The sequence below is a fragment of the Crocuta crocuta genome, unplaced genomic scaffold, assembly GCF_008692635.1.
Source record: "Crocuta crocuta isolate KB4526 unplaced genomic scaffold, BGI_CrCroc_1.0 scaffold50, whole genome shotgun sequence".
NCBI lineage: Eukaryota > Metazoa > Chordata > Mammalia > Carnivora > Hyaenidae > Crocuta > Crocuta crocuta.
The window spans coordinates 1,322,529-1,346,439 of NW_027527428.1; the positions used below are offsets into that span (position 1 = coordinate 1,322,529).

The 23,911-nt window shown below is 54.9% G+C and overlaps 2 long non-coding RNA genes across 5 annotated transcripts; one reads left to right on the forward strand and one right to left on the reverse strand.

Moving 5' to 3' along the window:
* Positions 1-15,431: 15,431 nt before the first annotated feature.
* On the reverse strand, positions 15,432-21,188 carry LOC144225450 (uncharacterized). Of its 4 annotated transcripts, XR_013333311.1 has the most exons (4): positions 19,707-21,188; positions 19,382-19,535; positions 18,437-18,731; positions 17,661-17,984 (listed from the first exon to the last, which is right to left on the reverse strand). It is a non-coding gene; the product is annotated as an uncharacterized LOC144225450 (long non-coding RNA). The 4 variants fall into 4 exon arrangements; XR_013333313.1 differs by lacking the exons at positions 17,661-17,984; positions 18,437-18,731; positions 19,382-19,535 and adding exons at positions 15,432-15,650; positions 16,422-16,561; XR_013333307.1 differs by lacking the exons at positions 17,661-17,984; positions 18,437-18,731; positions 19,382-19,535 and adding exons at positions 15,432-15,650; positions 16,422-16,760.
* A 198-nt stretch (positions 21,189-21,386) lies between these two features.
* Positions 21,387-23,680, forward strand: LOC144225468 (uncharacterized). The gene is made up of 2 exons (XR_013333314.1): positions 21,387-22,215; positions 23,513-23,680. It is a non-coding gene; the product is annotated as an uncharacterized LOC144225468 (long non-coding RNA).
* The last annotated feature ends 231 nt before the right edge of the window (positions 23,681-23,911 follow it).

Sequence of the window (23,911 nt, forward strand, 5' to 3'; positions counted from 1 at the left end):
CAGACTGAGATTTCTCTCCAGTGCACAGTGACTGTAAAGAAGGCTATTCGGGTCCCGGGGGCAGCGGGGAGTGTCCCTGGCTGGCTGGGTGTCCCTGTCTAGAGGAGACTTGGAGGGCAGGAGGCAGCCTAGGAAGAGGGGAGGGAATAAACGGGATGTAGGAAGGCTTGGGCATTATGAGGAGCCCGTTCCAGGTGCCTGCTCTCCAGCGCCCCCTGTGGGCATCCTTGGGGGGTAACCTTTCCCTGTTAAGACCGCATCTGCTGCAGGGGTCGGCAGGCTGGGCAGGACGGTAAGGCCAGGGTGGCTTTTAGGGGGTGGCCGTCGGCTCACCAGGCCAGCTCGGGCCTCTCTCTAGGGGGGCTGGGAGGCTGGAGCCGCTGAAGACCTGTGGAGCCCATCCCGTGGCTTTCCACTCGCTTCTCTTCAGAAGAGAAACTTCAGAAGAGCTCTGTGGACTCCCAGACGCACAATCCGAAGGGAAGGTAAGATACTGACAAGTCCAAGGGGAAGACGGGACAGAAAGCCTAAAGCCTTCCTGCAGGGACTCTCCTCAAGGCCAAAAAGCTAAGACTCCTGAAGGCCGGCACCTGCTGAGCACTTACTGCTTCATGCGCATCGTCCTGTTTGTTGTCACCATGACCCTGGGAGGAAGGAATGATTAATATGGTCCATTTGGAGATGAGACAATGGAAACTCGGGGGGTTCAGTGCCTGGCCCGAGATCACACAGCAGGGACCCGAGACCCAGGCTGTTTCCCATCCATCCCCCACCCCCGCCACCCGCCGGGGTGGAGGACAGCAGAGGGAGAGGTGGGGAGGCCTCAGAGCGCGGAGGGCATGGACGCTAGAGCCCCATTTCAAAGCGCGCTCACAAGAAGACTTTAAAGGCCAATAACTCAGTGCTGATCTCTTTCCATATTTGCAACGATGCTCCCTGGGCCTGCGGCGGGGGTGGGCTTCCTTACCCTCAGCCGGCTGCACCAGCCAAATTCCCCGGCAGCTGGCCTTACACGGGAGGTCAGCAACCCGGCCCGCGGGCCAGATCTACCCTGCAACCTGCTTTCACGAAGTTATGCTGGAACGCAGCTCTGCCAGCTCATTTACGTATCGTCTAGGCCGGCTTAACGCTCCGAGGCGCGACCTGAGCGCGTGCCACAGAGGCCACGTGACCATAGGGTAAGGCCTGCGATATTTGCCGTCTGCCCCTTCACAGAACAGTCTGTCGGCTTCTGGCCTTCGGTAGAACCACAAACCCATCAGCGCCCAGCAGAGCCCGGCTGAGAAGGTGCCGGGGGTGGCGTGCACGTAGGCGTGCGTGCGTGTGCGAGTGTGAGCACGGCGGGCTCCAGACCGCGTTGGTGACGTCCTTGGAGAAGGAGGGGTGGGTGTTGAGGGGCCACGGTCTCCTTTGCGGGGAAGCCAGGTTTCAGAGGCTTTCATAGAACGGCAGGCGGGGCGCTTGCCGGGGCTGCTGAAATTTAGGTAATTTTCCCCTAATTAAGCAATTATCTGGGATCTAGTTGCTCCCATCTCCAGGAACTTTTTCCTGGAGGGTGCAGAGGAGGGGGACGGAGGGGTAGCGTTTGGGAAGACCCAGATATAGAAACAGCCCAGCAGCGAGTTTCTCTGCCGAGCCCAGCTGGGGAAAGGAGTGGCCTTCAAAGGCGTGCTTGAAAGTGACGTGAGGCCAATGTCCCCACAACCAAACACACACGACTACCTCATACCAGGAGATCGGGACACTCGTGGAGAAAGGAGGGCTGGATCCAGACAGCTGTTGGCAGGCACGTTTCTTTGTGAAATGGGGTTTAGGGGACTGTGGGCATCCCCCCTTCAAATGGAGTATTTGATTGGACCCTCACCCACCTTTCCACGGGAGCCAAGAAATCAGAGCCTCCCCTGATGTCCAGATGGAGATGTCGTTAGGGACTACAGACCTCGCCCCAAGCTGGCAGGTGTAAGCATCAAGGCGGGGTCCCCCTGGGGGCAGGGGGCAGGCGAAAGTGAGATAGACACGGTGCGGGGGCTGATTCAGTGCAGGGGCTGATTCGGGGAGGGGGGTGCCCTCTGATGGCTGGGGCGTGACCCACCCCGGAAATGCCGTCTGCGTCCCTTCCAGAGGCTGCTGTCTGCACCACGGCTGAGAGGTTGGCTGGAAAGTTTGAGGAGGGGGGCACAGGACGGGACCCACAGACACTTCTCAGGGGAGCCTGTGACTGGAGGGACAGCCGAGGACCACAGAGGGAGCCCTGCCTGGTTGGTGAAGGCTCAGGGAGCCCGGGACAGAGAGCCCGAGGCCGGGGTTCACAGAGCATCCCGAGGCCCTGCCTCGCTGGGGTGCCAGCCAGCCCCAGGGCCGCGGATGATCAAGGCTGGCAAAAGTTACACTGTATTTATTTATTCTCCAGAAGTGCAGAGGGACCTGAATAAAAGGAAAGGCCAAAGCATGTAGAGACCATAAAAAGAGAGTTTAGTTTTTATGCAGTGGGAACCCGGGGAATTAATTCCCGGCTGACAGAGGTCGCACGATAGGAGCTGAGTTTTAAACAGACCCAGTGAGGGGCCCAGGGAGGCAGGGAAGAGGGGGCTGGGTGAGGAGGCTGGGGCGGAGGGGTGGATGGGGAGGCCTCAGAGCTCGGAGGGCATGCACGCTAGAGCCCCATTTCAGAGCGCGCTCACAAGAAGGCTTTAAAGGCCAATAACTCAGCGCTGATCTCTTTCAGGCCGCATTTATTGGGCACCTACTGTGTTTCAGAACGTGGCTTGATGTCCTGGGGAATTCAGTGATGGATAAACTGGGGTTCTCTTTGTCTTTTGGGGGAACCAGGAGCCACATCAGCTGTGACTGATGCCGTCGGCACCGTCGAAGGAGCAGGGCCGAGGAACCTGACCCTACTCCCTCTGCTATAAACTCTGCCATCCTGGGCAACATGCTAATTTCTCTCTGCCTCAGTTTTCTCGTATAGAAATTAGGTGTAATTAGAGCGGCTAGTTCCTAAGATCGTCCTGAGGCTTCATATTAATAGACGTGGCCTGACACATAGTTCTGATAGATCAGGGCACGTTCTGATAAATCGTTTGAGTTCCAGGGAAAGTGCTAGGGGATAGCCCAGAGTGATTCATTCATGGAAATGGTCTGGGAAGGCTTCATGGAGGAGGTGACTTTTGACTGAGGTTTTTTTAAAGGATGAGTAAGACCCCCAGGGGTGGAGAAGAGGGCCAACACTTCTCAGCAGGGACCCCTGGATGAGAGAATCATGGGCGTGTGACAGCAAGACTAGAAAGGGCTGCCTGGTGTGGGAGGCTTAGCGTCCTGGGGGTGTCTGGGCCAATTTTGGGAGCCCCCCCTTGAATATAGAAGGCCAAGATCAAGGTGCTGGGCCGTGGGCAGGCAGGGGGCGCACATGGGGAGAAAGCCATTCAAGACTATTTTGCTCAGCCGTCCTGTCCACTGGGAACACTGGATGTGGGGGATATTTTAGCTGAAGGCATCAGCCCTGAGCAAGTCAGAAGCCTCAGGATGGGCAGAACAAGGGGCACATTTCAGAACCCGGCCAGACAACAGGCCAGCGCCTTCCAATAGAAACACAGCGCTCACCACACGTGTACTTCCGAATTTTCCAGTAGCCACATTGAAAAAGTTAAAAAAAAAAAAAAAAAAGGAGATTACTTCCAATAGCATATGTTATCCAACCCCCAAATTCAAAATATTACCATTTCAACATATAATAACTATAAAGGAATTATTCATGAGCTGTTTTGCATTCTTGCTTTCATACGAGTGATTGAAGCCCGGTGTGTCATTTACGCTCACAGCGCATCTCCAGCCCAGAGTCACGCGTCCAACAGCCACATGTGGCTTCTGGCTCCCAAACGGGCCGGCGCTGGCACCGAACCCCCCCCCACCCCCCCCAGCGGCCCTTCCCTCTCTGATCCGGAGAGAGTCCACCTTCCCGGCGGCCACCGCGGTCTGTTCCTCCAAACTCATCCGTTGGAGACGGTGGCCGAGGGCTTCCTGGCTGGTCCGGTTGTGTCCCACGGTGTTGGTTTGCGTGGGTGGATTGCTCTCGTGCCGACCAGGGAGGGAGGCGGCTGGCTGCCGCTGGAGGCCACTGCAGGCAGGGGGAGGGCCAGGGCCTCCGAGCGCCCCCAACACCATTGCCCTTCCCGCCTCCAGCACCAAGGCAAGGGTTCTGTCGAGAACTGGGGGTACCACGGAGGCAGGGTAAGGACGCAAGGAGGGCTCCCGCAGGGGGAGACGAGGCTGGAAGTGGAGCCTGGAGAGGAGGGGTGTGTGCGTCTGCCCATCACGCACTGGAAGACACGCAGAGCCAGAGCCCCTCCCCAACACACGAGGCAGCGCCCATGGGCGTGGCAACGGGACCACAGGATCAGCAGGTTTGCTGCGTGCCGACCCGCCAGGCGCCGTGTTTCACGTGCATGAGCCCGTGGAAGCCTCAGACAACCCTTTTGTTATGTCCATTTTAGAGATGAGGAAGCGGGGGCACAGAGAGGTTAAGCAGCTTGCCCGAAGTCACACAGCCAGTTGGCGGGGCAGCCAGCGGTTGGAGCGGCCCCGTCGAGGTGCCCGCAGTTCACCACGGCCCTCGGAGCTCAGGAGTCTGCCGTCACCTGAAAAGTACATCACGACGAGGGGAGAAGCCAGTGGGGAGATGGAATGTTGAGAGGCTGTTTGGTGGCTGGCGACGAGGAAGGGAGGCTGCCGTCTGGCACCAGCACGCCGCCGTCCCCAGATGGTGGAGAGCCTCACCAACCGCCCGGCAGAGCTGGAACAGGATGGGGCGCAGACAGGCTCCGGGAGGGGGGTCTCGTGCTCCACCCGAGAGGGGCGCCAAGGGAGGGGAAGCCTGTGACCTCACCGGTTGGGCCCGTAGCCAATGACATCACCAGGAGGGCGAGGAGCCAGGCCCATCAAGTTATTTATGGAATAGGCTGGCGGCCAGACGCAGCAGCTCCTGAGCTGTTTCAGATGTGGTTGGGACAAAGCCTTCAGCTGCCCGCCAGCCCCGGGCAAGCCGATGAGGAAGGAAGAGGCTGCTGGGGTTGGGAGGGCCCCTCGGAGCCTCCCCGAGGCCTGGGGCACAGATCACTGGGCCACCACGCTTCTCCTTCTCGGGGTCTGTCCGTCCCCCGCTCCCCTGGCGCTGGCCCCTGCGGCCCTCCCCCTCAGGGTCACTCTTTGGAACCCAGGGACCAGAGGGGCTCTGAAAAGATACCCCGGGGGTTTCCCAAGTTCTGTATTCGTGCACACGAGGGTGTGGGTCCGCGGGCCCGGCCGCCGTATGTGCCTCCCTGTCACTGGTAGATCCACCTTCTCCTCCTTGTATGCGGTGCCCCGAGTGATCATGTGTGCAGATAAGCATGTGAGGGCCTGGATGTGTGTTTGCACACTGCGCGCGTGTGTGCGCATGCATGCACGAGAGAGGGAGAAGAAGAGAGACTGCATGAGAGCGAGCAGCTAGCAGACAGGGAGAGAGGAGCCACTGGGGGAGAGAAAGCACTGTAGGAAGTTGGGAAATATAATTTCAGTGGAAGATACAGAGGCACTTATAGAAGCTTCAGCAGAACTAGACAAACCTTTCAATCCATTTATCAAAAATGCCTGCAGCGCTACTGCCTGAGCAGGTGCAACAAGAATAAAATATTGAGCAGAGTCGGCGATTGTGGGGCTGGAGGAGCCCAATAAATAAGGGGTTACTGTGATGCTCCCACTCTCTCTGCCGGCTTTGCTCTAGCTGGTCCCTCCACCCATCACACCTGATGGTTGCGGACCGGAGCCCCAGTGCCTGCATCTCTGGGCTTTTGACCTCCTCATGGGAGGATGCTGGCTGGGGGGTGGGTCGTGGAGCCCAGGGTTGCCAAGCCCCACGTAGACAAGCTTTGGTATGTTGGCGGCCTGGGGACCCTGCATCTGGAGTCTTGAATTTGCGAACTGCCTTCCTCCCCCTTTAAAGTTTATTTGTTTATTTTGAAAGAGACAGAGACAGTGTGAGTGGGGGAGGGACAGAGAGAGAGGGAGAGACTCCCAAGCAGGCTCTGCACTGTCAGCACGAAGCTCGACTCGGGGCTTGAACTCACGAAACCGTGAGACTGCGGCCTGAGCTGAAACCAAGAGTCAGATGCTTAACTGACTGAGCTGCCCAGGTGTCCCTGCCCTCCTTCCCTTTAAAATCTTCCACCAGGGAATCAGATCGTGTCACTCGAGTGGAGCTGGCTGTCATTGTGTGGGCCATGATGGAGCAGCAGTGGGGGAAGAGTTGGCCAGGTAGTGACTGAGGGGACTCCCAAACCCGGACCCCCGGCCATGCCGTCTCCTGAGACTTGCCCATCCGATTCCATACTGGACAACTTGGGCCCTTTGAATGGTGGGGGGAGGGACAGACATCATTCACCTCCAACTGAATGGGGGGAGCCCATTTTCCACTACCTCTGACCCCTCTTTTATGCACCCCCCTCCTCAATGCCAGAAAAGAAAGTATCTCCACGTAGTCATTTGCAAATACCCCTAAACTCGAGCCCACAGAAGAGAATGTGTCCACTGATTTTGTTCACCTCCAATTCCACAAGGGCGGTGGGCACCGCGTCGCCCTCCCCACCACACACACACACACACACACACACACACACACACACACTCTCTCTCTCTCTCTCTCTCTCTCTCTCTCTCTCTCTCTCTCTTTCTCTCTCTCTCTTAGGGAACAGCCCTGCACCCCGCCCCCTCATCATTTCCTTCCCTACCACCACACCCGCCACCCCCTCGCGAGGATAAGCTGAACGGTTGAATCCTGATGCCAAGATCCAAACGGGCAGGAGCCTGGGCTCGTGGGAAACACCACCCCGCGCGGTGGCTGCGAGAGGCCATCCTCTGAGCCCCGCGGCTGAGCCTGGGGCCTGGGAAAGGTACAGCTGAGTGACTGCCTGCGTTGCCGGGCTAAATACCTGGAATGCAGGAAACAGGATTAGCCCTCAGCGGGAGCCCCCGAGGGATAAAGGTTAATGAGGAAAGTGGGGAGGCACCGGCTGGCTGTTCCCAGGGACAGAGGGGGGCCTCTTGGCTTTGTGGGAGCAGACTGGGGTCACGTGGTCCACCTTCTGGCTTTTGGAAACCCAGCAGATGGGAACCCCGCTTTTTCCAAATGTTCTTGGAAAGTGAACATCTTATCCACAAGTTGCTCTCCGGCTGCCTGTGTCACCTGCCTCCTGGCGGCCTCCGCCCTTACTTTCTGTGCCCCAAAGAGCTTGGATTTGCTGTGGTTCTTGTGGGGCCAGCCGGGAGGCTGTCCTCTCCTCTGAGTGCCTAACCCCGTCCCTCCCCTCCATCTCTGTTTTCTCGTGCAGCCCAGGGGAATGCAGGAGGCCATTCCAGGACCCAGACCGTTCCAGGACCCAGACAAGATACAGTGTCCTTGCTGTCATTATGCGCGGGCCACCTGGTAAAGGCAGCAGATGGGCAGGGGCCAGCCGCTGGGGGCGGCCTCTATCTCTTGCTCCAAGGGCACCCTTCTGCTCTGAGAGGATGGCCGCGGAGCAGCAGGAAGAACTGCCCATCAGTCATCAGTCCGCAGTTGCAGGGACAGCTGCATCTGGGGACAGGGAATGGAAATGAGCAGGGATGGGGGATGGGGGGTGGGGCTCCGGTTCTGTTACTGCCTCCTCACACTCTTCCCTGAGCNACCTTTAGGGAGCAGAAACAGTCACTTTTCTGGGGGTGCTGGGGTGTGGCCCCGCAGGATCAGAAACTAGGCAGGGCCCTGTGCCGGGCAGAGACCTGCTTTCCAGCCCGTAATCTGCTTCCCAGCTGCCTGCGTTAACGGCTCCTTTTGAGAAACATCCGGGCTCAGCCAACCTCGGTTGCTGGGAGTTGTGAGTGGGTGAGGGAAGGGTGTCATTTCTTGGGCTTCCAGAAGGAGCTTTCCCCCTGTTCTCTTACTTTTCTTGTGGTCTTCCTTAAGGACATGTGTTCAAAGGACGGTGGGGGACAGCAAGGTGGGGAAACTGAGGCTGAGAAAGGCTGTGTAATTGGCCAGCGTCCACAGGGAGTAAGCGACGGATCCTGGACCCCTGCCCTGCAAGGGACGTCCCTTGGTTTAAGGCAGAGGAAATTAACCGGCCTGAGCGACATAGAGCCTCTCACAGCGCAGACAGGCCAGAGGAAGGGGTGGCACTTCCCGGTTTGCGGGGGATGCGTTTGGTTTTCGCCCTGAAAGCCTGGTGTCTGCGAGCCCGCTCGGTCCCAGGCAAGCTGACACGTGGCTCCCCCTAGATGTGATGCACAGAGAGGAGGGGATGGGATGGGCACCCTCGACGGCCTTGGAGGTGCACCTGCCATGGTGTTTCCCAAGTCCATGGACATGTACGATCCAGCCAGCTCATCTGTGGCCCTGAGGATTGCAGCTTGATCCCCCTCTTTCTCCACTGGAGATGATGTGTACCCCTGCTCCTGGGGTTCCTCGCCAGGGCCACACTGGCTGCAAGGGTGCCCCAAGCCTCTGATAACTGCCACGCCTGGCCCTGCCCTTGAACCTCCCTGAATCCGATTTCCCTGTAGACAGTAGACAAACAGAGTCGGATGGTTTTCCCAGCCTCTCATTCCCCAACAGCCTCCATCCTCCCTAAGTCAGGTCAGAGCGGGGTCGCAGAGGCAGCCCAGTGCACGGACAAGCAGAGCCAGGGTCCCACGCTGCGCCAGGCAGGGCGTATGCTGCCAGAGACTGGGAGAGGTGAGGGGTGAAGAGAAGGCAAGGAGGAGAAAGGCAAAACTCCCAGCAAAGAAAAAAAAAAGTTCAATCAGATTTGTAAAGGGCACAATTTACAAATCCGTCACATATTTTACTAGGCTGGGATTTACGGATTAGCCTGTAATACTTAGGCGGCTTTTTGTAATAAAACCCTGAGCCCGGGCAGCCTTGGGGAAGTGAGGAGGAGGAAGGGGCCTTCTCTCTCTATCTGCCTTTCATTTTTCCCAGCATTTTTTGATCTAGGCAGCCCCATTAATCTGTGCTTTATCTGCCTATGGAGAAGGATTGAGCTCTTTATTGGATTTTTGTCAAGAATAAATGATTTAGTTTGGGATATTGTGGAAACGATTTTTGTGGTATTACACCATCTAATAAATGAAACAGCAGGGATCAATTCCTTTCTTGCAATGTGTTCAACAGGCAGGGTGAAATATGCCCCACAATTATTTGGTATTGCACTCGATAGATATTTATAACCGAGCGCGACTGCACGTATACAGGTCTGCCCAGATGTGGGCACCTGTCTGGGAAGACGTGATCCATCAGCTCTAAGGCAGCAGACTTGAGGCATGAGTGACAGGCTGGCTGGAAATGCAGATCAAGTTCACCTTAGCAGACAGGCCTGAGTATCGGAGATAAGGAGTCAGGCTCGGGAGTAGAGGGTGCGGTTAGAGGGCTGTGTTCACCAAGGCCCTCGGCTGGAGTGCTTTCCCTGGAGGAACGGGGAGCTAACGGGTGATACCTCATTGCCACAGCCGCCCCTGTGAACGCCCAGGGCTTGGTGACCCCACGCAGAGAACCCGGGCCCTCACCCATCCCTCCCTGCCCTGGGCACCCAAGCCCATGGCCGCTCTCCTGTCTCCTGGAATATCGCTTCCAGGGAAGATGTCTGGAAGTACCGAGATGAAAGCTGGCTTTCTGCCCAGAGGGAGGCTCATAAGGTTTATATCCCTGAGGGCCCACAAATATTTATTGAGAGCCTATTACATGCCAGTGCTTAGCACAGGCTGGGCCCAAAGCAAACCATATATAGATATTTGTTCACAGATTGACTGATAAACCAAAAGCTTTCGAGACGCCCCCCAGGCCCCCCAAACGCACACTGTCCTCACAAGCAGACACAGGGAAGAGCCAGAGATTAGGGGCAGGACCCAGCTGAGAGCAGGGACACCACGTCTCCGGCCCCTGCCCGGCCCCTACCGCAGGCGAGGAAGAGCATGACCTTCTCCGGGAGGCGGTCGGGCAGCTGTGACAGCCCTGGGCAATACGTGCCAGGCCCCACTGAGATTCCCATGTCAGAGGCGGTGGCCCACCCAGCGCCGGCCCTCTGGATGCGGCCACCTCGCCTCGAACTGTCAACAGTGGTCCCATGAGGCGGCTGGACTTGTCAGCACCGTCAGGGAAAGCGTCACACGTCACCTCCGACCAGCGAGCACTTCGTGCGCTGTACCTGGGACATGGGGAAGCGTTGGGCAGATAGCCATCGAGTGGCCCGAGTGAATGGGTGTCATTGGTAGCGGGGCCGCTTGACCCCGGGCTTCACGCACTGACAAAAGCCGTGGCTGAGGATCGCTGCCCTAGTCCATGTGGGCTGCCGCGACAAAGTGCCGCAGACTCGGTGGCTGGGGCGCGGCAGACATGTGCTGCTCACAGCTCTGGAGGCTGGAAATCGGAGCTCAGGGTGCCAGCACTGTCGCGCGAGCACCCTTTCCTGAGTCCCAGGCGGCTTCCCGTGTGCTCCTGCGGTGGAAAGGGGCTGGGAGCTCTCCGAAGGCTTTTATAAGGGCGCTTATAGGGGCGCCTGGGGGGCTCAGTCAGTTCAGCGTCCGACTTCAGCTCAGGTCATGATCCCATGGTTCGTGAGTTCGAGCCCTGCGTCGGGCTCTGTGCTGACAGCTCAGAGCCTGGAGCCTGCTTCAGAGTCTGTGTCTCCTTCTCTCTCTCTGCCCCTCCCCTGCTCGCGCTGTCTCTCTCTCTCTCTCTCTCAAAAAAAGTAAATAAATATTTAAAAATTTAAAAAAGAACAAAGGACACTATAGCACTCATGAGGCTCCCCCCATTCCTAACCTAATCGCCTCCAAAGGCCCCCACCTCCTGATACCATCGTCACTTTGGGGGTTAGATGACAATGTAGGAATTTGGGAGGCAGGGGACACATTCAGACTACAGCAATCCTGGATTTCACAGCCTGCATGGAAAGTTTCCTCTCCAGACTCCTATAGGCCACTGCAGCTGGGGAGGGGGCCACGCGGGGTGGGCTGGGCCGGGCAAGGGCTTCCTCTGGGCCCCCCGGATTACTCCACTGCACACAGTCTGAACTGGGCCCCCCTTCCTGCTCGGAAGCCGCTGTTACTAAGTCCTTATTCATTGTTATGCACTCAAGGAGCGTCTGATCCGTGCGTACTCCTTTCCTTCGGGGATTAATTTCCTTGACAGGCTCTGCCTCCCCGCCCGTATGTTCTGGAAACGTTGGCAGTGACAGTGAGACCCTACAGCTCTCTGTCTCTCTACCCCGAGTGTCCTATTTTCGTCCTATTTTGGACTGTCTTCCCCGGCTGTGTTTTCGCTGCCACCGTCAGAATCCTTGGAGCTCGGTGGTGACGGGAGGGGAGCTTTAAGCGTCGTTGGCGAGAAGAGGCTCTTCTGCTTAGAGCTCTGTTTGGGAGACGGCTCCTCATTCCCACCTCCCCCCTCCCCTTGCAAAGAAATAGGGTGCCCTGACGGTTCCAGAGTAACCAGTTAAAAATCTCTGACAGTTCCCGCCCCATCTCCCGACAGTAGCAGCCGAGAGGCTTGACAGTTGGAATAATTCTCGTGCAAGCACACGGATGCTTCTCGGGCAGAGGCCAGATGTGGCCCAACCGTGGAGGCTGGGTCGAGGCTGGGGTCCTAACGGTGCCGTTTGCTCACTTCCCAACCAGGGTGCAGTTAGACGATTCCTTCCAACTCCTGATGCTGACGTTGAGGACGCCCATGCAAGCGTTGGCCTTGAGTCCTCCGGGTTCTCTGATGCTCCTCTGGAGGTGCTCAGGGGCCTGCCGACGAGATGGAGGAAAGCACCGAGCTCCTTTCCGCCCCACGCTCCTCGGAGAGCCCGTCCCCTTGGCTAGGACACCTCCGTAGCAGACGGCTATTATTATCCTGACTTGTTATGCCGAAGCTTCATCCTCCCGGAGAACTGCCACAATGTGGAGGAGAAAAAACACTCCCCACATCTTGGCAGAGCGCAAGGCCTTTCTACCCGTTAGCTCCTCGGGCCGTGGCTCAGAGCCACCGCGGATGCTTCCCTCTCTCCCACGGCCCGCATCCCACGCGTCAGAAAATCCCGTCGGCCCTACTTCACGTCTTCCAGGGCCCCACTGCTATCCCTCTGCGTCCCTATGGCTGCCACCCTGGCTGGGCCACCACCCCCCCCGGCTGGTCTTCCTGCCCTGACCCTGCCCCTGGCAGCCCGCTCTTACCAGCCAGAGAAAGCTTCCCAGTGCCCCAAACCCTGCAGAGCCCCCCACCCTTTCCACAGAGGGACAAAGGGACTCTAGGCCCCGGGCGTGTGGCCTGAGTGACTCCCACCCTCTGCTCATCGCTGTCGGCCACACTGGCTGCCTTGCCAATGTGGCCCCAAACCCCAGGTTTGCTTCTGCCATAGGACCTTTGTACTGGCTATGCCTTTGCCTTTTTCTACAAAGACTTGTGTGGCCGACTCCTTACTGCCTTAAAGTTGTCCTTGAGCCTCAGGCAGCATCGCACAGGGGATGAGAACACAGACTGGAGCCCGGCTGCCTGGGCTCAAGTCCCTTTTCTGCCACTTACTAGCCATCTGACACTGTAAATGTTACTTCGCCTCTCTGTACCTCAGTTCTCTCATCTGCAAAATGGGGATAATACGGGCATTTGCTCACAGGGTTATATTAAGCATTAAATGACTTCATATTTGTAGAGTACTTAGAGCCTGACATGGAGAATGTGTGAAATAAGAGATTATTGAATTAGGGGCATCTGGGTGGCTCAGTCTGTTGAGCAGAGTCTAACTCTTGACTGGGGCTCAGGTCATCATCTCAAGATTTGTGAGATAGAGCCCTGCGTCAACTCCATGCTAAGCATGGAGCCTGCTTGGGATTCTCTGTCTCCCTCTCTCTATGCCCCTCCCCCACTTGTGTGCACGTTTTCTCTCAAAATAAACTTAAAAAAGAGAGATTAAACTAGAGTAAATCAAGTGAGGCAGACACAGAGCACAGTATTGAAGCATGCGGTCGGCCCCTGGGCTCCACCCCTCCCCCCCAATCTCCCTCCTTCGCTGCGTTTTTGCTTTTATTATTCCTTGGGCGTATCGCTTCTGATGTGCTACAGGATTTACTTATTTCCGAGGTGTTGTGTTTTTCTAGTTTATTTATGTATTTTGAGAAAGAGAGAGCGCGCACGTGTGCACAAGCAGGGGAGGGAGAGAGGGAGGGAGGGAGAGAATTCCAAGCAGATTCCTTACTGTGCATGTAGAGCCCTATGCTTGGCTCGATCTCATGAACCGTGAGATCATGACCTGAGCCGAAATCAAGAGTCAGACGTACTGACTGAGCCACCCGGGCACCCTTCTGAGGTGTTTTACCCCATGCCTCCCCAGGCAGAATTGCTAGAACACCAGCTCTCAGGGGGCAGGGATATTTGTCCTTCTCCGTGGCACACAGTGTCTGGCCCACAGTGGGTATTCAGCTGGTATCTTTCGCCCCACAGCATCACTGTTTTTCTTACCTTTTTAAAGAAAAAGCAGGCTTTTCTGATTCTATAAGTAAAATCCATAGGAAAGCTCCCACTGTGGGAAGCCAGGCATGGCGGAGACACCAAATGGAATGAAGGGCAAGTAAGTAGCTGACATTCTGGGTCTTGGGGTGGGTTCCTCCAAATGCTGGCCCTGAGATAAGGTGTACAGACCCGCTCTGGCTGCTGTAACCACCACTACAACCTCAGTGACTCAACACGACACAGATCTTTTATAGCTTTGGAGATCAGGAGTCCAAAAGTGGGCTAACATCAAGGGGTCCACAGAGCGCTGTGCCCTTCCCCTTCCCCTCCTGGGAAGACTTGGCTCCAGGCTCCTCCCAGCTCCCGGGGGCTTCCGGTGGTCCTTGCCCGTGGCCTCTTCAGGCTTCCGACCTCTGCTTCCTGTATCACATGCTCCTCTGAGTCTGCCTCCCGCTGAGATGATGCTTGTTCTTACACCAGACCCACCTGCATAACCCAGGCGACCCTCCCCGACCCTGGCTCCTAAATTTAGTCACACCTGCAGGGCGTCTGTTACCATGAAGAGAAAAATATTCACAGGTTTCAGGGGACAGGACCTGGAAGACTTCAGGGAGTCATCATTCGGCCCATCACATACGGATTCAAGTAGAAGTCATTTATGTGGGAGGTAAGCTGGAGAATATGATCTCATTTGACTCTAATTATCTACCTGAAGGTCCCTATCTTGAAACACAGTCACAGTGGGGATTAGGGCTTCAGCGTATGAATTTGCGGGGTGGGGGTGGGGGGCGGGGAACACAAGTCAGTCCATAACAGGGACTCACCTGGGGAACTTGGTCTAAAAATACAGAGGCCCAGCCTTTGGTCTGCTTGCCTGGGCGCCCAGGCTCCGTCTCACCCCGCAGGGACAGAAGCAATGGGCTAGAACATGCCCCAGCCATCCCCGCGGAGGGTGGGGGTGGTGAGTGTTTCCAAGGTCACTCATTCTCTGGCACTTCGGCCTGTGTCTGCCTTGCTCCCTCAGTCAGAACAAAAGCCCATGAGCGGATGGTCAGGCGTGTGCAGGGGCCTGGCACACGGAACTGAGAGCCAAGGGGAAGAGGTAAGTTCAGTGCCCTACATGGACCGTGAATTGCTTGTGTGTTCGGGAAAAAAGAAAAGCATTTTTCATATGAAAAGCAGCCTGAGGTCCTCACCAAGGATCTGAGTAATAACATGTATATGCATAATTTTATCTCATTACTTTAAGTGCCAAAATTCACATGCACACACACATATCTGTATAGGTTTACATATAATACATGCGGCATCTACGCACATATCTGCACATGCACACCATGTGTATGCATATGTGCACAGACATGTAGATAGCATACGTTTACATTATACATAAAGTTCTGGAGACTCTATGCCAAGGGATTAAGAGTCATTATGGCAGGGAGGAACTTTCCTTTCTATATAATTTGAATTTTTTTTTGCATAATTAGAATTTATTTCTGCATGGAGGATGTTTTATGTTGTACTTTAAAAATGTTTTGAAATAAAGAAACATTTAAAAGTAGACGGGATAGAGGCGCCTGCGTGGCTCAGTCGGTTAGGCGGCCGACTTCAGCTTGAGTCACATGATCTCGGGGTTCATGAGTTTGAGCCCCGTGTCAGGTTCTGGGCTAACAGCTCGGAGCCTGGAGCCTGCTTTGGATTCTGTGCCTCCCTGTCTCTCCGCCCCTCCCCTGCTCGTGCTCTCTTTCTCTCTCTCTCTTTCTCAAAAATAAACATTAAAAAATTTAAAAAGAAAAAGCTAGATGGGATTAGAGCACATTGCCAGGAATGGGGACAGTCCAGACATGTGTAGAAGGAAACTGGAGGTATATTTCTTTCCTGTCTCAACATATATTATGTGGCTTATACTCAGTGTGCAATTCCAAGTCCTATTTATTCTTACTGAATATCGTATTGTGAGCATTTTCCAGGTCATTAAATATTCTTTGCAAATATAGATTTTAAATGGCTGTGTAGTATTCCTTTGTGGATGTGTCATAAATTATTTATTCAACGCCTCCATCAATTCCCCTCCTCACTCTCATCGTCCATTAATACTTTCACTACTTGGATGAGAAATGGTGGCTCTCATGGTCCCCAGTCGATGAATGTATATCTAGAACATTTCAGAGAATATCAAAGTTGCTACTTCATTAATATGAAGAGGGCACAGACCAAAGCAAATCAATATCTCCACGACGTGCCCTCGGAGGAGCATAAGCCCTGAGCCCAGTGACCTGCGCTGAGCCATCCATATCATCTCGCTTAGGTCTTTATGCATCCTCCCCTGCCCCACTTCCTTTTCCCGGCAGGTGCCCTGAACAGAGCCAACTGACCTATTAGCTCATGAAAAAATAAATTTGGGATAAAAATAAGGTTGGTATATGAGCCTAATAATGTCCCAAAATAGACTTCCCCAGGCATAGCTGTCTGTCCCTTTGTATGTGAAAGCACCGTTTTGCCTACCAAAGAGAGTTTGTGGGTTAGATCGGTAATGTCCAGAGCATTGGAAGGGAAGAGAGAAAGGGGGTGTGGTTCTTCCTTTTAATAGGACCTCTAAGCAAAATACTGCTGCCTCCTGGTGGATGAGGGAGGGAGGGGCCGGAGAGGCCAGGGAGGAGCAGGTCCAGGGACCCCACCCCCGACCCCCACCCCCAGGACATGGCATTTTACATCCAGTGACTGTGTTTCTGGGCTGCAGGAAGAGAGCTGACCTATTCTGGTTTGGTATCAATAATAAACGTCATTTTAAAATAGCTTCCCCGCCTTTAGAATAAAACCTTTTGCATAGCGTGGAATCTGGAAGAGGTTAATTGAAGGTTGACTCACAATCTTAGTTTTGCAAAAGAAGAGGGTTAAGTGGAGCCCTTTCACAGCAGCTACTTACCTGAAAGCTTCGGTCCATCCACCAGGTTAAGCTGCTTGAGGAGGCGTGAACGCCTGGCCCTGCTCAGTCCGGGGACCCGGGAAATGAGACCCCAGTCCTACGCTCAGGGGGGTGGAATCTGCGAATGCATCAAGACGCACCTGGAGAAAATCCAGTCCAGTGTTTTAGAGATTCCTGGTTCGGCATTCTCGCCTTCCCAGTGCAAGGATGATGAGATTATTAGTGGAAGGACCCACTGGACTTTAGAATCTGATTGGGTTTAGCTTCAAAAGTGCAGATAAAGCCAGCCATTGTTCCAGACACCGTGCGCACATCGTTCTAGGGACCCGGTGCACAGAGCTGAAAGAGACGGTTTGCTCATGGGGGTTTCAGTCTAGAAGGACAGCAGACAGGGAAATAAATCATTACGGGGCAGGGGGTGAGCCTGCTGATGCCCGTTCACTCATCCACCCAGCAACGGCTGTCTGCTGTGGACGAAGCGCGGTGCTGTGTTTGGGATTCCACGTGTCAGGACACATACGGCCCTTGTGCTCATGGACCCTACAGTCTAGTGGGCAGCATAGAGTACGAGCAGATCACAACACAGTATACCTTTGATTTGCACTTGTGATAAATGCTATGATGAAAGAGCAAGAAGCCACGGGAAGATGACACAGAACTTGGGCACGTAGATGACTCCCCAAAACAGGTTCCTCTAGGATGCCTGTCTTCTCTCCCCCGTCTGTGCTCACACCTGCCTACTCCGCACTCCGACCCTTGACCCCTGCCTGCTGCGATGGGTGGAAGCCACTGCACGGCCCTGCGAGCCCTGGGCACATCTGCCCACACCTGAATAAGGTGTGGCACCAGAATAAGCCAACGGTCAGTGTGAGGAAAGGGGCCCTGGGCTGGGAATTGAGGACACTGGTTCTAGATCCGACTCTGTCACAGGACACACCCTGCTCCCTCCTGCTCCAGCGCCTTCGCCCCTGCTCCCAGACCCCTCCCTCGGCTGCTCCCCACCAACATCCTGTACCTTGTCACCGGGAAGCAGGGGCCACAGCCTCGGGGCAGAGGGCCTGGGTTCAGAGCCACCCACTCGCCTCAGTGAGCCTCACATCCCTCTATGCAGTGAGGATAATGTCAGGGCCCAACCCTGGGGAGGCTGTGAGGATTGAGACACACACACACGTGGCACAAGCCACGGACGAGTAAGCTACTCTTCTCATTGTTACTTTGGGGTTAATTTTATGTGTCAGCTTGACTGGGCCTGGGGATGCCCAGACAGCTAGCTAAGCCTTATTTCTGGGTGTGTCTTCGAGGGTGTTTGGAGAAGAAATTAGCGTTTGAATTGGTGGGACTGAGTGAGGCAGATGGCCCTCCCCAGGGTGGATGGGCCTCACCTAATCTGTTGAGGGGCCAGGTAGCCCAGAAAGGTGGAGGAAGGGTGAATTTGGTCTCCACCTGACCGTGGGGCTGGGACACCAATCTTCTCCCGCCCTGAGGGTTCCTGGCTGGCAGGGCTTCCCCTCGGACTGGATCCGCACCAGCAGCTCTCTGGTGCGAGGCCTCGCTGGGCTCCAGCTGTGGATGGCAGATCATGGAAAGTTCTGTCATCAGCCTCCACTATCACGTGAGCCCGTTCCTTACCATAAATCTATTTATCTCCATGTAACATCTATCATCTATCTACCAATCTATCTATACCATCTATCTATCTATCTATCTATCTATCTATCTATCTATCTATCTATCTATCTATCTATTTTCTATCTATCTATCTATCTATCTATGTATTTTCTATCTATCTATCTATGTATTTTCTATCTATCTATCTATCTATCTGTCATATCTCTCTCCCCCCCCCACCTACCTCTCTCTCCTATTGATTCCACTTCTCTGCAGAATTCTAATACACATCCTTTCCCCTCCAAATCAACGTGACTTTGAAGGTAGCATAGTGACTCATGGCTTATTAGACACAGCATTTTCTGGTCACACCAGGGCCCTCACACTTGAACCTGCAGCAGAATCACCTGTGGGGTTGGCTGAACCCTGATTCCGCAATCCAGCATGTCTGCTTCTGTGGGTCCCGGGCAGGGTGTGGCGATGCTGATGGTCAGGGGACCCCCTGAGGACCACTGGTCTACACCAGTGCTCAGACCTTGTACACACCGGTCAGCGGATGTGCATTTTAGCAGCGACAGTGTGCCCCCCACTGGGTGAGGAGCATTCCCATAGGTCATTCTGTTTTCACCGCCACTTAGCAGAGCTGGCCTCAGCCCTCCCATTTTTTGAAGGCAAGTCATCGGCTCAGACAAGATCCACGACCTGCCCAAGGTAAGTGACAGAATTGAGGTCTCGAACTCTGCCCTCTGGGGGTCAGTTTCAGTGCCATGCTTTGTCCATTTTGGGTTAGAACCAGGACCGGGAGGAACCCAAAGGGGAGGAAGCGACCACCAGGGAAGGGGAATCTCACAGGCAGATAAAGGTCTAGGGTGTGTGAGGTTTGTTGTGGAGACGGTACGCACGCCCCCCAATGACAGGGCCAGAGGGGCCCCACCTGCGGAGAGTAGAGGCAGGACAGACCCTCAGCCACAGATCTTCCCTGGTGGCCCTCTAGGGACCCAGGAGGGACCCAGATCTCAGGCCTTGGCAGCTCCCTGGAGTTCAGGAGTGCCCTCCCCCACCGCCCCGGGCCCTGGGACCCCCCAGCTGAGCTGATGGAGGCAGACACTCTCCGCCAGGCCTGCCCTTCCTCCCCATCGTCCACTAACAGGAGAGCGCGCTAATATTAGTGAAGGAAATGGCCGGCCACTAGGGCCTTGACACTGTGCCGCAAACCTGACTGCAGAACGCAGATGCCTGCATGGTGCCCCCCACCCCCCGGCTGCCACTCTGCCAGCCTCTCAGCCCTGAGATGCTACGGGAGCCAGGCCTGCAGGGGGAGGCCGTGGGGTATTGGCAGACCCCAACCTTACCACCATTTTTCAGTCTCTCCTGCAGGGTTGCAAGACTGTCCCCAGCCCTGATCCGGCAGGGCTCCGGGATGCTGATTGGCGCATGTGCTGCATGCATGGTCTTGAGGTCCCCGCTTTCCTCCAGCCCCCTTGCTCGGGCAGGTGGAGCTGGAACCTCACATTGGAAGAAAGGGTTGTCTAGTCTCCTATTGTGGGGGCTTGTGACCCTTATCCCATCCCCCACTCCGCCCCCAGCACAGCCAGGCTGATGGAGCAGGAAGAGGGACGGCAAGGCTCCAAGTCCAAGGGATTTCAATACCCACAGGGCAAGATACCCAGCTGTTACCTGGGGATTTGATGAAAATGCAGATGCTGCTTCCTAAAGCCAGGCGTGGGGCTTGGGTCCAGCCTTTTTAACAAGCTCCCAGGGATGCAGAGAGTCCAGCCTGAGCTTGGGCAGTAAGACTGTAGGGCAGTGATGCCCAGACGTGGCCCAGGCTGCCATCACCTGAGCACTTGAACCACCCTGCTGTCTGGTCCCATCCCCACGGCAACCAGTTTAATTGGTCCCGCCTTGGGCATCAGGTGGTTCTCCCACACCGTCCCATCCTCATTTCCAGGCTGCCACGATGGCCGTTAGGACAGGGTCTCTTTTGTGCTGTGAGGAGAGAAGGGATCTGGGGAGAAAGGACTTTTTCCTAGTGAAAAAGCATCGTCGCGTCCCTTGTTAGTCGAGCTTTCTTCCTTGGCAGAGGAGACGGAGAGGAAGAGCAAAACTTTCATTCCACAGAAGGGCATCTGCCAGTCTCCCACTTGGAGACGGGATTGAAATAGCTTTTTCAGATCCTCCAGTTAAGCTGACACGTGTGGCCCCCTCCAACCCTCCCTTCAGCTCCCTCCCCTCTGTAGCAGTTATCTCGATTCTGGCTCCAACAGCAAGGCTCTAGCTCCCCGCCGCCGCCGCCACCGCCACAGCTGCCTCGCTTCCCAATGGAGAGGAGTTCGGGCCCCAGAAAGAACTCTGGTGGAAAGAGCATCAGCAAAAGAGGCGGGGGGGGGGCTGTCGGGCACCCGCACCTGGGCACAGCCACGTCCAAGGGGCATGTGCGGATGCAAGGGGCGGGGGGCTTGAGGCTCACATTGATCTGAAGATGACACAGCTAAGAGTGTCACTTAAAGGTGTGGACGGGAATGTCACTTCTGGGCCCAGCACCGCTCCTCAGGCTGGGAATGAGATAATGAATTATTACTCAGGGAAATGAAGCTGCTGATAAATTCAAAAGCAAAACTGAGGGAGGTTAAACTCCATTTTTAAAAGGGAGCTGATGATTTATAAAGTGCCCTCTCTCCTTGCCCCCCGGGGCTCCGCCAGCATCCCTGTCGCTCCTTTTTCCCACCTGGCCCTCTGGACGCACAGCCCGCCACCCCGCACTTGCCTGTTTTCTTCTGTGAGCCTCACCCACCCCAGTGGGGAAACCTAAGACCCAAATTGGGCTGAAATCTGGGGCAATTGGTGTTGAGAGCTCAGTCCCCAAGGAGCGGCCACAAGGAAATCTGTCTTCCTAAGAAGTCCATTCCGACCTTTAAGCCAACAAATTACAAGCAGAAGCTGCTCCAGAATAAGCAATCAGGCTCTGCAGCGGGGTGCTGCGCAGGGGGCGGCTCCTGCAGGGAGGGACAATCAACTTAGCCTTTCCGTGGCATCCATGCCTTCTGAAAGCTGCTCCTGTTTGGGGAAGCTGGCGGCTTCATTCTAGTGTCCCCTGCAGCCATTCTACCCCCTCTTGAGTGGAGCTCAAAACCCTGTCTCCCTCGGTCTCCACTAGCCTCCTCCCCTGCCTGAAGCCGTCTAGCCCCTGACTGCCTGAGCTTATTGCCCGTTTCCGCGGCGACCGGCCTGTGATGTCACTTAGGGGGGCCTGTGAGCCTTCAGGTGGGTAAGGCGGAGCAGCAGGCGCCCAGGAAGAAGGAAAGAACAAAGCTCTAGTTTCTGTGCCATCATCCCTATATAATGGAAGAGGGGCATGGCAACAGAGAAGGGGTGGACGGAAGGCTGCGGCCATTCTGAACCTGGCCTGTTTTAACATCTCTCGAGCTCAGCTAGGGAAAGAGGCCCGATCTCCCTGCCCAAACAGCTATGATTGAAAAGCCTCATGAGCCACGGAGGGACTCAGTTTCCCCAGCTGGCTATTTTCTGCAGCCTGCCCCCACCTTGTGGCATTAAGGGAAGCTGTGTGCCCGTCTCCAGCAACATCAGGCTCCAGGACTCCCTCCCTGCAGCCTGGTTTTGCCGGAAGCCCCTGTGCTGAGGGGCTTTCAGAGCCGGCCTCAGCGGGACCACGCCTCCTATTCCAGCCACTGGGGAGGAAGCTCCCCCCAGGCCCCCTAATGCTCTGGTCCATTTTGTTCCAGCCAGGCACCAAGAAGAAAAGCAGCCTCTGTCTGGAAACAGTCCATCCCACAAGCTTTCCTGGAGGCGGGTCCAGAAAGTCCACATTCACCTGAGTTTTACGTAACTTACTTGGCAGCCTGAATTACACAGCCACGTTAGGCTCACTTGGACTTCAGGTGTCTCGATTACCTGAGTATTTTGCAGGTTTATGAGTGCGGGGGAAGGGGACTGGACGCTGGCTCAGAGCAAATGCAAAATATGGGTTTTGGGGGCTCTGTGCACCTCTCCACACCTTTGCCTACCATCGGGATGGAGCAGTAGAAAGCGACTGCCACATGACCACTGATCAGGCCACGGAGGAGCCCCGACTCATCCCGGATGCTGGGCCTTGACTTCGTTTCTCTTTTAGGATCTGCCAAAAACCAAAAGTCACCATCTAAAAAAGATACAACTCCAAAGAAAGGTGGGAGAAGAAAGTGAGAAAAATCTTTATCATTGATTATTTAGACCTCAAGAAAGAGAGGAGAGAGAATTCCCCATAGCCCAGCCAGGGGGTGAAGAGTTAATCCTATAATCTAGCCGGCCACAGAGCAAGGCAAGGACGAGAGCTCTCTTCAGGCTGAAGTGTGCCTGCAGAATGTTTGATGCTTGGCAGGTAGAGCCAAGAAGATGAAGACCCTTTGCAAGCATATATAGGTGCCCAGGGTATACGACCCCTGTTCTCAGGACGCAATGGAATTCCAAAGTTCACAAGACAGGGAGCTCCCCTATCTTCTAAGAATGGACCTCCCCCCCACACACGTTTTCAGGTTCTTCTGTGTGCCCACTCCCCCTGCCCAGGCACCCTGTGTCCCCCGCTCCCTACTGGGCTCAGCAAAATACCTGCAAATGCCTGGTGACCTTTTCAGAGTTAGACCAATTACAGAGTTAGACTCCAGTGAAACAGCTTAAGAATTGCAAAGTAGCACGTGCAAACGCTTCTAGCTGCTTGAGTGAGAGCCAGAACATCGCTCCATCCCTGGCTGCATATCGGAACCACCTGGAGAATTTTTTAAACTACCGGTGCCCGAGTCCTGCCCCTGGAGAGTATGATTTCATTGCTATTGGAGGCAGTGGCATTTTTAAGGCTCCCCAGGTGACTTAAACATGCAACAGAGTGTGAGAACCACTGAGTTGGAGGATTTAGGATTTTTGAGTTGTTTAATGGCGATCTTTGGGCCAAAATCGATCAGGTTGGCTACTCCACTAATGGAATCAAGGCATAGATTCCATTGGCCAGGTGTGCTGCCATCTTGAAACAAAATAATGATGACAAGGTTTTCATATGGATATATTTTTTAAAAATTTTAATGTTTTCTTAATTTTGGAGAGAGAGAGAGAGAGAACAAGCAGGGGAGGAACAGAGAGAGAAGGAGACATAGAATCCGAAGCAGGCTTCAGGCTCTGAGCTGTCAGCACAGAGCCTGACGCGGGGCTTAAACTCACAAACTGCGAGATCATGACCTGAGCCGAAGTCAGACGCTCAACCGACTGAGCCACCCAGGCGCCCCTCATATGGGCATTATCTTAACAGATTCTAATGAGAGTTGGTACAATGTGGTGGAATTTGAACAAAATAAAGTCTTCACTGAACTGTCCTTAGCTGAAGGGGGAGGCAGCAGGAGAAAGTAATTAACATTTCTTGATTTCTGTAGTGTGGCGAGAACTGGGCTTGAAAGACTCTACTGATACTTCATTTCTTCTCTCCTACCATGTGCCAGATGGGTATCATCCCCATTTTACAGATGAAGAACCTGAGGCTCAAGATTACACCGCTGTTCTGTGTTGGGAGACAATTTTCCATGGGTCTCTCACATTTCTGTATATCTCATAAGCAAAGATGCTGTTTGCCTTTGCTCTGATCTTTATAAAGATGTTCCCACAGTGAACCGCTTTGGAAGATATAAGATCCTCCTCAGGAGCAAAGGGTAGGTGTCTTCTAAAAGATTCAGGACCCGGGGTGCCTGGGTGGCTCAGTCGGTTAAGCGTCCGAACTTCAGTTCAGGTCATGATCTCATGTTTTGTGGGTTCGAGCCCCATGTTGGGCTCTGTGCTGACAGCCAGCTCGGAGCCTGTTTCGGATTCTGTGTCTCCCTCTCTCTCTGACCCTCCCCTGTTCA